We start from the raw sequence: 14,895 nt of genomic DNA, 5'->3' as shown, positions 1-14,895 counted from the left end.
CATTTTAGTTTACAGAGATACATGGCACTGCCTCTTCCTGAACCCAGTAGAGATTCTGCAATATAAATTGGATTGCTTCATAGCTTTTCTCACTGGCTTAAGTTTTGGTTCTGCTAAGTAAGTTACCACTTGTCCATCTGCTTTCTAGCTTTTTAAAACTTTGCTATTTTTGCCCTTCTCCTGATCTTTTTTTTTTCATTGTGAGTTTATGCCATTTATAAAATCTTTTTAAGTAAATCATTTTAGTGGCATTTTGGAAGAGAGGAGACCTAATTGCATGTGTTTCATCCACCATGTTTAATTAGTAGTAATTATTTTAGCACAGTATTAAGAGAATTGTATTAACTTGCTAGGGTCTGCCATAACAAAGTACCACAGATTGGATGGCTTAAAAAACAGAAATTTATTTTCTCTCAGTTCTGGAGAGTAGAAGTCTAAGAGCAAGGTGTTAGCAGAATTGATTTCTTTTGAGGCCTCTTTCCTTGACTTATAAGATGGCTATCTTCTCCTTCTATCTCCAAATGGCCTTCCCTCTGTGCATGTCTAATATTGCCTCTGTGCGTGTCCTAATATTCTCTTCTTCCAAGAACCCTAGTCATTGGATTAGGGCCCACCCGTATGGCCTAATTTTACCTTAATCACTTCTTTAAAGATTTTATATCCAAATATAGTTACATACTGAGGTACCGGGGGTTAGGAATTCAACATATGAATCCAGCCCATAACAAGAATATTTTTAATATGTATTAAGTGAATTGATTTTATTATTTTTTTCAGCTTGTATGCCTGTTCATTTTTATTTTTTGATAGTATAAATACATCTTTCATGATTTTAGGAGTAATTATATGTCACTTTCTGTTTTTATTTTTTGAGTTATGCTTTCTCCAAGTACAATGAGATTAGTAATGTTTTAGCTAAGGCTCTTTTGCCATTGTTTTGCAGGGATTAGAAACTCACCCAAGCTAACTTAAATAGAGTGTTTCTGTTGAGAAGTCTAAAGCCATTCTGATTCCAAATCCTTTTTCATGGCCCTTTAATATCTTCCTTTCTCTAGAAGCTTGTAAGATTTTCACTGCCCTGACATTTCTTGATGTGATGCCTTGATGTGAGTGTATTTTCATCCATTGCATTGAGTACTTGATGGACTTTTCTAATCTCGAAATTAATATCCTTTGGAATTTTCTTGAATCATTTCTTTTATGATTTCTGCCCTCTGTTTTCTTTATTCTCTTTTGCTGGACTGTTTGTTATGCAGTTTTTGGCCTTCATGGACCAGTCCTTGAATTTTTCCCCCCTATTTTTTCTCTCGCTTTCAAATTCTTTTCATTTTACTTTTGGAGAGACTTTCTTAGTTTTATCTCTCTATCCTCCTAGTGAGTCCTTAAATTTTATTCCATATTTAATTTCCAAGAGTTCTCTTTGATTCTCTGAAGTTTTTGTTAAAGCAATCTGTTCTTGTTTTGTGGTTGCAGTTTCTCTTTTCATATGTTTGAATATACACACACATTTTCTTTTTATCAAAATGTAATAATCTACAAAGAAAAAAGTATACAAAACAAGATGTGTAATTTATAATTAAGCGAACACCTGTGAAATTACCACCCAATACAAGTAATAAAATACAGTTCTTCTTTCCTCTCCTTTTTACTTCCCATCCCCCACAAGAATAATTTTTTTCACTGCTTGAGGCTCATAATTTTCTGAGTACAGGTGTTTTATTTCTTTGGTTAAATTTTATCCTAGGTGTTTTTTTTTTGATGCGATTGTAAATGTGTTTTTTTCATTTCTCTTTCTGATAGTTCATTATTGGTGTATAAAATGCAACTTATTTTTGAATATTAATTTTGTATCCTGCTACTTTACTAAATTCATTTATCAGTTCTAATAGTTTTTTGGTGGAATCTTTGGGGTTCTCTCTATATCATATCATGTCATCTGCAAATAATGACAGTTTTACTTCCTCCTTTCCAATTTGGATACCTTTTATTTCTTTTTCTTGTCTGATTGCTGTGGCTAGTACTTCTAGCACTATGTTGAATAAAAGTGGTGAAAGTGGACAATCTTGTCTTGTTTCTGATCTTAAGGAGAATGTTTTTAGCTTTTCCCCACTATGTATATTAGCTGTGTGTTTGTTATGTATGGCCTTTATTATGTTGAGATATGTTCCCTCCAGGCAGCTGATTAGCTCAGTTGGTTAGAGCACAGTGCTCTTAACAGTAAGGTTGCCAGTTCCATCCCCACATGGGCCACTGTGAGCTGCGCCCTCCACAACTAGATTGAAACAACTACTTGACTTGGAGCTGATGGGTCCTGGAAAAACACACTTAAATAAAAAGTTAAAAAAAAATTGTCCCAGAATGTTAAAACTACAAACAAATTAGAATCATTGCTCAACAGATTTTTTTTTTTTTTGTCATTAGTAAAACTTTATTGTGCGCACACCAGAAAGACAGTTTGCAAACTGGAAGCACTCAAACCAAAACACGAACAAGGTTCAGGGGTGTATTGTTATCTTGCAATGACTATAGTAAGAAAACAATGAGTATTTACTCTTCATAGTGACTGATTATGATATTAGAGTTTTCAGTGGTTATCTCCTGTTAACCTTGGGAAACGGGTCAAGTTTTGCTTATGATTTCCAGAGACATAAGCAAGAAATCACCCAGGTCAAGTTAGTCTTGAAAATAAGCTAAGTTAAGCTCTGTTTGTATGACTAAACTGGTTTGGTCTGCTCAGGGAATTTTCAAGGCTAGTCTCGCTTAACAGATTTTTTAAAAGGCCACTGTGAGATATGTTCCCTCCATTCCCATTTTGCTGAGTTTTTGTTATAAATGGATGCTAGATTTTTTTCAGAAGCTTTTTCTTCATCTATTGATATGACCATATGATTTTATTTTTCATTTTGTTTATGTGATATATAACATTAATTGACTTGCGGATATTGAACCAACCTTGCATACCAGATAAAAATCCCACTTAATTGTGGTGTATGATCTTTTCAATGTATTGCTGAAATCATTTTGTTCATATTTTGTTGAGGATTTTTCCATCTATGTTCATCAAGGATATTGACCTATAATTTTTTTGGTAATGTCTTTGGTTTTGGAATTGGGGTAATGGTGGCTTTGTAAACTGAGCTTGGGGGCCTTCCCTCCTTTTGAATTTTTTAGAATAGTTTGAGAAAAATAGGTGTGAATTCTTTTTTGAATGTTTGGTATAATGGTTGGACCTGTGAAGCCATCTGGTCCAGGACTTTTGTTTGTTGGGAGCTTGTTGATTACTGATTCAATTTCATTAGTAGTAATTAATTGGTTCAAATTTCCTGTTTATTCTTCATTCAACCTTGGAAGATTATGTGCTTCTAGGAATTTATCCATTTCTTCCTGATTGTCCATTTGTTGGTGTATAGTTGCTTGTAGTATTTTCTTAAATTATTTTTGTATTTCTGTGGTACGGGTTGTTACTTCTCCTCTTTCCTTTCTGATTTTATTTATTCGGGTCCTCTCCTTTTTTCTTGATGAGTCTGATTAAAGGTTTGTCAATTTTGTTTATGTTTTCAAAAAACTGGCTCTTGGTTTCGTTGATCTTTTGCATTTTTTTTGTTTGTTTAGCCTCTATTTCGTTTATTTATGCTCTGATCTTCATTATTTCCTTCATTCTACTCACTTTGGGCTTTATTTGCTGTTCTTTTTCCAGTTCCTTTAGGTGTAAAATTAGATTGTTTATTTGAGATTTTTCTTGTTGCTTGAGATAGGCTTGCATTGCTATGAATTTCCTTCTTAGGATTGCTTTTGCTGTATCCTGTAGATTTTGGTTAATTGTGTTTTCATTTTCATTTGTCTCAAAATATCTTTTGATTTCTTCCTTGGTCTCATTGTTGACCCACTCATTATTTTGTAGCATGTTGTTTAGCCTTCATGTGTTGGTGTGTTTTTTACGTTTTTCTTGTAATTGATGTCTAGTTTCATACCTTTGTGGTCAGAGAAGATGCTTGATATGATTTTAGTCTTCTTAAACTTACTGAGTTTTTTTTTTCTTGGCCTAGCATGTGGTCTGTTCTGGGGACTGTTTCATGTGCACTTGAAAGGAATGTATATTCTGCTGCTTTGGGGTTAAATGCTCTAAAAGTATCAATTAAATACATCTGGTCTAATGTGTCATTTAAAGCTGCTGTTTACGTGTTGATTTTTTGTCTGAAAGATCTGTCCTTTGATGTCTGGGAGTGTTTAAGTCCCCTACTCTGATTGTGTTAGTGGTGATCTCTGTCTTTATGTTCTTCAATGTTTCATATATTTATGTGCTCCTATGTTGGGTGTATAAATGTTTACAAGGGTTATGCCTTCTCGTTGGATTGATCCTTTTAGTATTATGTAATGTCCTTCTTTGTTTCTTAGTATAGCCTTTGTTTTAAAGTCTTTTTTTGTCCAATATAAGTATTGCTATGCCTGCCTTTTTCTCATTTCTATTTGCATGAAATATTTTTTCCCATCCCTTTTTGTTCAGTTTATTTGTGTTTTTTGGTCTTAGGTAGGTATCTTGTAGACAGCTTACACATGGGTCTTGGTTTCTTATCCACTCAGCTACCCTATGCTTTTTGTTTGGAGCATTTAATCCATTTACATTTAAAGTCATTATTGATAAGTACATAGTTATTGCCATTTTATTCATATTTTTGATGTTTGTTTTTTTGTTCATTTTCTCCTTTCTGCTACTTGAAGAAATCCTTTTTTATTTCTTGTAATTTTGCTTGGCCGTAGTGAATTAGCTTTTTCTTGTCTGGGAAGTTCTTTATCTCTCCTTCAATTTTAAATAGTAGCCTTGCTGGCTAGAGTAGTCTTGGTTGTAGACCCTTGATTTTCATCACTTTGAATATTTCTTGCCACTCCCTTCTGGTCTGCAAAGTTTCTGTTGAGAAATCAGCTGTAAATCTTACGGGAAATCAGCTGTTAATCTTACGGGAATTCGCTTTGAAGTAACTACTTGTCTTTCTCTTGCTGCTTTTAGGATTCTCGGTTTGTCTTTAACCTTTGCCATTTTAATTATAATGTGTCTTGATCTGGGCCTGTTTGAGTTCATCTTGTTTGGGACTCTCTTTATTTCCTGGCTTGTATGTCTGTTTCCTTCTCCAGGTTAGGAAAGTTTTCAGCCATTATTTATTCATAGAGGCTCTCAATGCTTGGCCCTCTCTTGTCTCCTGGTACCCCTATGATGTGAATGTTGTTATGCTTGATGTTGTCCATAAGATCCCTTAAACTATCTTTGCTTTTTTTAAAAAAAATCTTTTTTGTTTTTGTTGTTTATATTGAATGTATTCTGCTACCTTGTTTTCTAAATTGCTGGTTTGATCCTCTGTTTCATTTAATCCACTGTTGATTACTTCTAATGTATTGTGCTTTTCAGTTATTGTATTCTTTATTTCTGATTTTTTCTCATGAGTTCTGTGTCTTTCTTTATGCTTACTATCTGTTGAAGTTCTCACTAAGTTCCTTAAGCATTCTTTTTTTTAAAAAAAATTTTATTGGGGAACAGTGTGTACTTCCAGAACTTTTTTCCAAGTCAAGTTGTTGTCCTTTCAATCTTAGTTGTGGAGGGTGCTGTTCAGCTTCAAGTTGTTGTCCTTTCAGTCTTAGTTGTGGAGGGTGCAGCTCAGCTCCAGGTCCAGTTGCCGTTGCTAGTTGCAGGGGGCGCAGCCCACCATCCCTTGCGGGAGTCGAACCACCAACCTTGTGGTTGAGAGGACGCGCTTCAACCAACTGAGCCATCCGGGAGCTCAGCGGCAGCTCAGCTCAAGGTGCCGTGTTCAATCTTAATTGCAGGGGGCGAGCCCACCATTCCTTATGGGACTTGAGGAGTTGAACTGGCAACCGTGTGGTTGAGAGCCCACTGGCCCACATGGGAATCGAACCGGCAGCCTTCGGAGTTAGGAGCATGGAGCTCCAACTGCCTGAGCCACCGGGCGGCCCCTTTAAGCTTTCTTATAACTAGTGTTTTAAATTCTGTCTCTGGTAGGTTGGTTCCCTCTATTTCATTTAGTTCTTTTTCTGGAGTTTTCTCTTGTTTTTTTTATTTGGGACATGTTTCTCTGTTTCCTCATTCTGATTGCTTTTCTGTGTTCGCTTGTATGTATTAGGTAGATCTTCTGTGTCTCTTATTCTTTGCTGTGTGGTGTGGCCTCATGTGATATGTGTCCTGTGTGGTCCAGTGGCACAGTCTCCCTGATCACCTGTGCGTGTGCTCCAGGAGTGTCCCTTGTATGTGTTGTGTGTTATCTCCTGTTGTATTTGAGCCTTGATTATCTTTGGCACATCAGTGAGTGGGACTGCCTCTCAGGGTGAGTGGCTGTGAGGACTGGCTGTGCACAAGTGTATGAGCTGCTGAGTGGCAGCTGACCCCTCCGAGTGGAATTTGCCCCATTGCACTCTTATGTCTGTTGAGACCACTATTTGGGTATGCTGCTCTAGGGGCTAATTGGGTGGTGCTCTGGTGTGGTCTGAAGCTGACCTCTAGGTGGTTTGTTTCTGGTGTGTCTTGGGAGTGGCTCCCATGCTGGCCAATTTCATCCTTGCCTGTTACCAGCCCAGGATTACCTGGAAGGAGCTATAAAACTCTGTGTGGTTGGTTGCTGGACTTGGAGGCGTGTGGGGATGGCCCTGCTCTGAACTGAGGCCAGCTGCCACCAGTATCGAGCCTGGGGCAGCTTAACAAAAGGCCGAGGGCCCTCCTAGACCTATTGCCACTTCCCAGCAGCCCCTAAGGCTCAGCCATTGGAAGAGCCTCCTTACATGAGCAGAAAGGGTTGGTTGACCTGGTTTTGATGGTGCAGTACCCCCAGCGATGTAGCATTAGCTGGGCAGGGCGGGGTCCCAGGGAGTCTCAGAGAATGGCCGGTGGTTTTTACAAAGTTAATGTAGATTCAGTTCTTGTGACAGTGCTGAGCTTGTGATCATTCTGCAGAACACCCTAAGAACACCATGGCAAGCCACCACTCGCCTCAGGGTCACAGATCCCCAAGAGCCTCCCATGAGAGACTGCAGAGCCAGCTGTGGCTGATTGTGTGCCACTGAATGTTCCCCAGGCTGCTGTGGGCCATCTGCTGCTATAAAAGTTTTCCTTCCACAGCTTGTGGGGTGGGGCTGGCCACCCAGGAGGTGAGTGCCCCAGGTGATACTGCAGTAGCTGGGCAGGTACCCAGGGTATCAAGAAGATGGTGAGCACGCGCGAGATATTACGAGATTAGTGCGGTCTCAGATTTGTCTCTTTGTGGAAGCTTCAATACAGGGAAGATGGCGCCTTCCTGTAGGTTACACGTGAGATGGGCTCCTCACAGGGCTAATGGCAGCTGTCCCTTTAGCACTTGCCCCAAAGCCTCAAAACTCAGTCTTTTTCTGTATATGTCTGGGGCCTCTAGAGTTGCCGCCCCTCCACTGGAACCCAGGTGAGTGTTTGCAAGTGAGTCTGTGCGTGGGACCTGTAAGAGGACGTCTGGGTTTCCAGCCGCCTTCTGTGTCACCACGACAGACAGATAGACTCCTTGCTGATTTTCACTGCCAGATGTTGTGGGGACTCCTCTTCCTGGCACAAGACCCCTGGGATGGGGATCCCGGTATGTAAGTGGGACCCTTCCCTCTTCAGGGGAGACCTCTGCCCACCCAGGTTTCCCTTCTGGTGCTCAACCACCATTTGTATGTTTGAGGTCGGCCAGTTTTGTGTCTGTCCCTCCTACTAGTCTGGATGTGGCCTCTTTATAGCCTTAGTTACAGGGTTTCTGTTCAGCTAGTCTTCCGATGATTCTTTTTTTTTTAAAGATTTTATTGGGGAAGGGGAACAGGACTTTATTGGGGAACAGTGTGTACTTCCAGGCCTTTTTTCCAAGTCAAGTTGTTGTCCTTTCAATCTTAGTTGTGGAGGGTGCCATTCAGCTTCAGGTTGTTGTCTTTTCAGTCTTAGTTATGGAGGGCGCAGCTCAGCCCCAGGTCCAGTGGCCGTTCCTAGTTGCCGGGGGCGCAGCCCACCATCCCTTGTGGGAGTCAAACTGGCAACCTTGTGGTTGAGAGGACGCGCTCCAACCAACTGAGCCATCTGGGAGCTCAGCGGCAGCTCAGCTCAAGGTGCCGTGTTCAATCTTAGTTGCAGGGGGCGCTGCCCACCATCCCTTGTGGGACTCGAGGAGTTGAACTGGCAACCTTGTGGTTGAGAGCCCACTGGCCCATGTGGGAATTGAACCTGCAGCCTTCGGAGTTAGGAGCATGGAGCTCCAACCGCCTGAGCCACTGGGCCGGCCCCCAGTGATTCTTGAGATTGATTGTTCTATAACTTAGTTGTAATTTTAATGTGATCTTGGGAGGCAGTAGGCATAGTGTTCACCTATTTCTCCACCTTGGAGCTTCTACCCTGTACAAGTCCTCCTTTACCATTATTATTTATAAAGAGAACGTCAGCCATTTAACCAAAGAAATGACATTGTATTAAGAAAAAAACACAAACAAGAGTGATTGGGACATAAGGAGCAAAATCATCCAGGGTGGAGAATTGGAACATGAAACGTAGATATCATATTTGATATAAATTAATAAAGGAATGATAGATATAAATAGATGCTCTTTTGTGTTTCTTAGTTGGTTATTGTATTTGGGGCTTTAATTAGCTATACAGGAATCTTTGAAGAAAGGTTTTTGATATCAACTTGTGTCACTCATTTATCAACCAGCCATATATCATTTATTAAGCATTGAAGAGTCAAAGATTCATTGAGCACAGTCACTGCACTCCAGAGGCTCAGAGATGGTCTCTGACTTCAAATGGACCTTTTTATAAAAGGTAGATCCTATTAAAGGCCAGGACATAAAGCATTAAGTTTTTACCTAAGCAAAAGAGATGTATGAGACTGGCCTGGTGGCAAGAGATTGGAATATTATGTTAATGTTTCCAGTGTTCTTTCCCATCTTATACAGAAATCACACTTCACTGATTCCAAGGTTCAGTGGATTAGAGGAAAATCCTAAACCAAGAAGATTAATTCAAATCCTGTATTAACCTATTTGATCATGTCACAGTATTACTGGATAATTTGTAATTAGTGACAAGCATTTAGAGTTCATGAATAATCCTGTTTGGGTGATTGCCCCCCTGCTCCGACCTTCCATGTTCCTGGTTGTTTCTGAGTGATAAGTGGGCACTTTAATTAAGTTATCTGTTGTTCAGGACACTGCTTTTCCTTCGCTAAAAGATGCAGTATCTTCCCGATTTACCGTCAAGCTTGCATTTCCCAGCTAGGTGTTTTTTTGCCACAGAGTCCTTTGTAGATAAGTAAACTTTGTTTCCCTTGATTTTAACTGTAGCATTTCAACCTGTTATGTTAGGATTTTGTTTTTTCTCACCACTAATCATTTTCTAATGCCATGTTGTGTTTTCATGTGACTTGAAGACTGAGGTATTAGGAATTCCAGCACTATAGTGACCTACTTCATAAAAGTACTACAAGGAAAGATAATACTTTTTGGAAAAAGAGCGGTACATACATATCATTAAAAAGGTAAATAAAAGACAGATAGCCTAAATATTGTTCACAAAACTACAACTTCCCAAGCTTTGAAAGGTGAAAGGATTGATGAACCTGTTTGTTTCTCATTGTTGAAAATGGAAAACTGCTTCTCTCACTGTACTGATACCGTGTTTCCCCCAAAATAAGCCCTACCCTGAAAATAAGCCCCAGTTAAGATGGTCAGTCAGGTGAATGCATTTAGTACATTCTATGTTCCAGAAGAGGTTGACATGACTATTTGAATAAATGTAGATTGTAGTAAATGAAAAAATAAGACATCCCCTGAAAATACGCCCTAATATGTCTTTTGGAGCAAAAATTAATATAAAGACCCAGTCTTATTTTCGGTAAAATACGGTATAAGACCCGGTCTTATTTTTGGGGAAACACGGTATTTAGTGCTTAATGTTGGGAGAGTATAATTTCTGTACTGAGCTTTTCAGATAGATTGGATTTGTGAAATACATTTTGGATTCTTTGTTGATCCTTAAATCTGTAGGCCTTAGGCTGACATGGAGGAAAAATCAGTTTATTTCATCTCCAGGTTTTGAATCTAACCTTCTCTGGGTACCCACTTCTTCTGTACTGTTCTCTATGGGCTAAAACCTTGTCCTTTTTTATTGCTAGTGTGTGGGTTTTTCCCATACCATCAACCAATTCTCTGATTCCCCAGATACCAACTGGGTGTCCTACTATTCATTTCAATTGTGATACTACTGAAAGTTAACGTCGACCCTACAGGTTAAGGTCTCAGCCCCACAAGACGGCTCCCACTTCAGATGCCAGTAACAAGTACCAGTTTGCCACCTGTACTTTAGAACAACTGACTGTAAATCAAGGGTTCCCATGATCCCTTCTCAGGTTTGATACCTTGCTATATATAACAGCTTACACAACTCAGGGAAACGCTTTATGGAAGAGATGAGTAAGGCACAAACAGAGCTTGCATGTCTCCCTTTGGGCGCCACCCTCCTAGCACCTCAATGTGTTCACCAACCCAGAAGCTTTTGGACCTCATCATTTATAGTTTTTGTGGAGGCTCGGATATGGAGGCTTGGTTATGGAGGTCAGATTGATTAAAGCATTGGCCCGTGGTGATGAACTCAGCCACGCTAGAGGTCAGGGTGGAGCTGAAAATTTCCAGCCCTCTAATCATTCCTTGGTCTCTCTGTAGACCAGCGCCCAGGAACCAGTCTTCTCATGAGCACATAAAATACACTCTTACCACTCTAGAGGTACCAAAGGATTTTTTGGAGCTGTGTGTGAGGAATTCAGGACAAAGTCCAAATGTATATTTCTTATTGTATTACAGCGACATGACTGAATTTTGCCTTTTTAGATGCTGTTTTAGGTTTCAGTCTCTTCCAATTTCCTTCTTGCTAATGTACCTTTTCTTTGTTCTATTTCTGTAGGGCCAAATATAAAACTCTGTTATATTATTTTGTTCACAAAGTCATGTTATTGTGGTCTGTTGGGGAATTTCACTTTCAGGTAAAAATAGTTTCACTTTAAGGCAAGGCATGCTGGAAATAATGCCTACTGCTACAAAGGTGACTACTGTGGTAGAAATTTGGGACACTCTTTTTGAGTTGGTAGAAAATACATTTTTTATCTGGAAATCATGCTTTGTGACTCTTAAATTATACTGCATAGCTTCTTATACTTTTATTTTATTGGGTTTGCTTTACATCTTAGCTAACATTCTGGTTGGCCTAAGCAAAATGTTGATTTATTGAAATGAAACTCTGGTATCTTGTGGAACCTAATGGCAAGATGTGCAAGCTAGTCTACTTGAAGGAATGAAATATAAAGTAGTTAGGAATCAGCAACCACTTTTCTCAGTCACTTTGTCTAGGGCCACCTGGTCTCTATATCAGTTTCCTGTTGCTGCTATAACAAAGCAACACACTTAGTGGCTTAAACAATAATTTATTCTCCTAACGTTGTAGAGGCTCAGAAGTCTGAAATCAATTTCGCTGGGCTCAAATCAAGGTGATGTCAGGGCTATGTGCCCTCTGGTGGCTCTAGGGCAGAATCTGTTTCCTTGCCTTTTCCGTCTTCTAGAGCTACATTTTTACATTCCTTGGCTCATGTCCCCTTCCTTATCTTCAAAGCAATATGGCATCTTGCTTCAGTCATATTAGTAAAATCTTCTGTAGTAAAATCTCCCTCTGCCTCTTTCTTATAAGGGTGTTTGTAATTATATTTAGGGCCTACATGGATAATTCAGGATACTCTCCCCATCTCAAGACCCTTAACTGGATCATATCTGCAAAGCACTTCCTGCCATATAAGGTAACCTTCCCAAGTTCCAGGGATTAGAACCTCGATATCTTTGGGGGCTATTATTCAATGTACCAGTCTCTTATCCCTGCCCCTTGTCTGCAGCTGTTCATGCTTTTCTCTTTTTCTGAAGACCAGCTTTCTCTGTTTTGGCGTACAGGTACCAAGCATATCTAACATAATGGCAGCCTTAGGTCCTGGGGTTCACAAGAAAATAGTCCAGCCTAATAGCATAGTGGATAATAGAATAGAATATCAATTCCAGATTCCTACAAGAGGTTTGAATCCCTAACTTGATCAGATGTTCAGTCCTGGCCCAGCTTCCTGCAGCCAGGGGGCAGATTCATGCAGAACAAACACAGCTTCAGACTCTCAATCCTATTTGAGGAGGTGCAGTTCTCAGAGAAAGAAGGATAAATAGGGGATCTAAATTTAAGTTGTTAATTTAGCCATAACTAGAAACAGAATAAATACATGTTCTTGAAAATCATAATTGGAGTGTTTCGGTTGTACCAAGAAGGTTGAATCTAACATGAAATGATAGATACTTAATGATTATTATATGTGCTTTCAAAACCAAATGAGAGCCAATCCTACAATTGTGACCCTCAGCATAGCATCAGTAAACTCTTGTATGTATGATAGGAGTAGAAGACAAAAGAAATGACAATCCAAATTTAAAGGAGGGATAGGAGACATAAACTGAAAATTAAATAGTTGTGTCTTTACTATGCATATTTCCCCTGAGATTGCTGATTTAAATAGCTTTTGCCATCACTCAAATACATAGATTCTGTAGGTCTTGGGATTGCAATCTCGGCCTCTTCTAGTTGCGTTGTGAACCCAAAGATATCCTTCCTTAACTGCTCCCACCATTTGTAGACCAGCTGCAGATTTGCCCTGGGGATCCATTCAACTTCTCAGAGTGGATTGTGTCTGTTTCTCCCAAGTTATGCTCACATTCTTTGAGGATGTTTTCCTTTTGGACACACAATCCCATTTTCATAGCATTCTTACTTTGTACCTTATTGCTCTAAAATAAACAGATAGTTTCTGGGATCTTTCAGATTTATTTTATGATATAACAAACAATCTACGCTTGAGGCCATGTCTTTGTTTTATATCTGCTTGTCATGTATAATTCCTAATCTGAGAATTCCATTCTGAAGACTAATCGAGGACCATTAATTGAAGGCACTTGAGATAGAAGAAAATGACTGTATACAACAGTGTATTGTTAGTCTAGAAACAACCTGCGACCACAGCTGCCTTACTGAACAGGCTCACATGATATGTCTGGTAGGACCTAGGTGCCAACAGGTCAGTAAATGCAGAATCATTATAATAATTGAAAATCAGTATTAAAATTTAACAAATAAAAGCTTTGGTTTTATAATTTTTATTGAATTTTCAGGAATTTCAGTTATTAATGTGGGTTATTCTATAAAAGATGGAAGAAGATTTATACTAGTAAAATATGTGATTCCTATTTTTGGTAGGAGATGCTAATTTTTCACAAATCAAATAAAGTGCTCATTTTAAAAACTGTCTTCCTAATATTTTCTAAGTTCAACTAATAGTTGCCTCTTCACGATCTCGTATAACTTAGCAAGGTTATCGCAGAAGTTGGCGTAGGTATAGAGAATGTTAGAAAGCTGATTATGGTAGTGGAGGAAAAATAAGCATAAAGGGGTTATGCTAGAAAATTAATGAAGGGTGAGGGGTGGGGACTGCTGAAGTCTGGGAGATGTGGGTGCTGACCCACGAGTGTACTCAGAGTGCTAGTCCCTAAAACCATCTGGCTTAATGCATTTATATGAGCAAATTAGAGATGTAAATATGGCCATGCAGGATTAGTCACGCACTGGGCTAATCTTAGTGACAATCACATTTCCCATTCTTGGTACTCTGGATGGCTTTTGTAAATTTATTACTTTTGTTTGGTATACAATCTTTTATACAGCCTTAAAACTTTATGGTGGAATTTTCTGGTGTTCGTGCCTGCAACATGGAGGAAGTATCTCAAGCAGAAAGAAGAAACAGTACCAAATCAGTATTGTTTTAAATCCTGTCATTGCTCCAATGCCACCTGAAATCCTTAGTAAATTCACTGCTGCCTTCCAGTTAAGCATCTCTTGGCATTCTCAGGTATAACCCTATTATTTTCTGCCATTTTTCTTTCTCCTCCCCCACCCAACTTTATTGAGATGTAGCTGACATGTAACACTGTGTAAGATACTGACTGATACGTTGCAAAATGATTACCACCATAGCGTTAGCAAACATCTCTACCACGTAATTACCATCTCTTTTCTTGTGGTGAAAACATTTAGGATCTACTCTCGTAGCAACTTTCAAATATATAATACAGTATTATTAACTGTAATCACAATGCTACACATTAGATCCCAAGAACTTATTCAAATTATAACTGAAAGTTTGTATTTTTTACCTTTTTTTAGTTGATACTCTTAATGCCAGGAGTTGGGAGACTTTTGAGTGAGAAAATGTAAATGGACTTGCCTGAGGTCATAACGTATGTCCTGGTGCTCAGAAACAATGGAACATGGTCATCACTGTGGCACACATCGCTGGCTGTTCTCCAGTACTCACTTCCCTTTTTTCAGAGCAATAAACTCTTCAATTATTAACCAGACCTTTGGCTGCCCAGAATAAAGGCTACATTTCCCAGTCTCACAGCTAAGGTGCATTTGATGAAACTAAATTCTAGCCAGTGGGATGTAATCAGAAGTGTCACATACAATTTCTAGGACATCTCTCTCTCTTTTTTTTTTTTTAAGTTTAGGACATATCTTTATAGGGAGGATGTGCTTTTATTCCTGTCTTTCTCCTTCCTGCTGGCTGGAATGTGGATATGATGGCTGGTGCTTAAGTGGCTGTTTGGACTGTAGGTGAAAGCTGTGTGTGGAAGATGGGGGGAGGCAAGATAGGGCATGGGTCCTTGATGATACTGAAGATGACAGGTCAGCTTTGGGCTTCTGATCCCTGCACTGTGCTTATATCAGAAAAAATTAAATTTCTCTTAGGTAAGTCACTGTTAATTTTGATT

The 14,895-nt window shown here is 39.2% G+C and overlaps 1 protein-coding gene across 2 annotated transcripts in view; it reads left to right on the top strand.

Moving 5' to 3' along the window:
• TTC28 (tetratricopeptide repeat domain 28) overlaps positions 1 to 14,895 on the top strand; it is a 617,832-nt gene that overhangs the window by 156,664 nt on the left and 446,273 nt on the right. The window lies entirely within an intron of this gene.

The sequence above is a fragment of the Rhinolophus hipposideros genome (assembly GCF_964194185.1).
Source record: "Rhinolophus hipposideros genome assembly, chromosome: 24".
Classification (NCBI taxonomy): Eukaryota; Metazoa; Chordata; class Mammalia; order Chiroptera; family Rhinolophidae; genus Rhinolophus; species Rhinolophus hipposideros.
The sequence above is the reverse complement of the archived record's forward strand: the minus strand, read 5'-3'. Positions and strand labels throughout refer to the sequence as shown.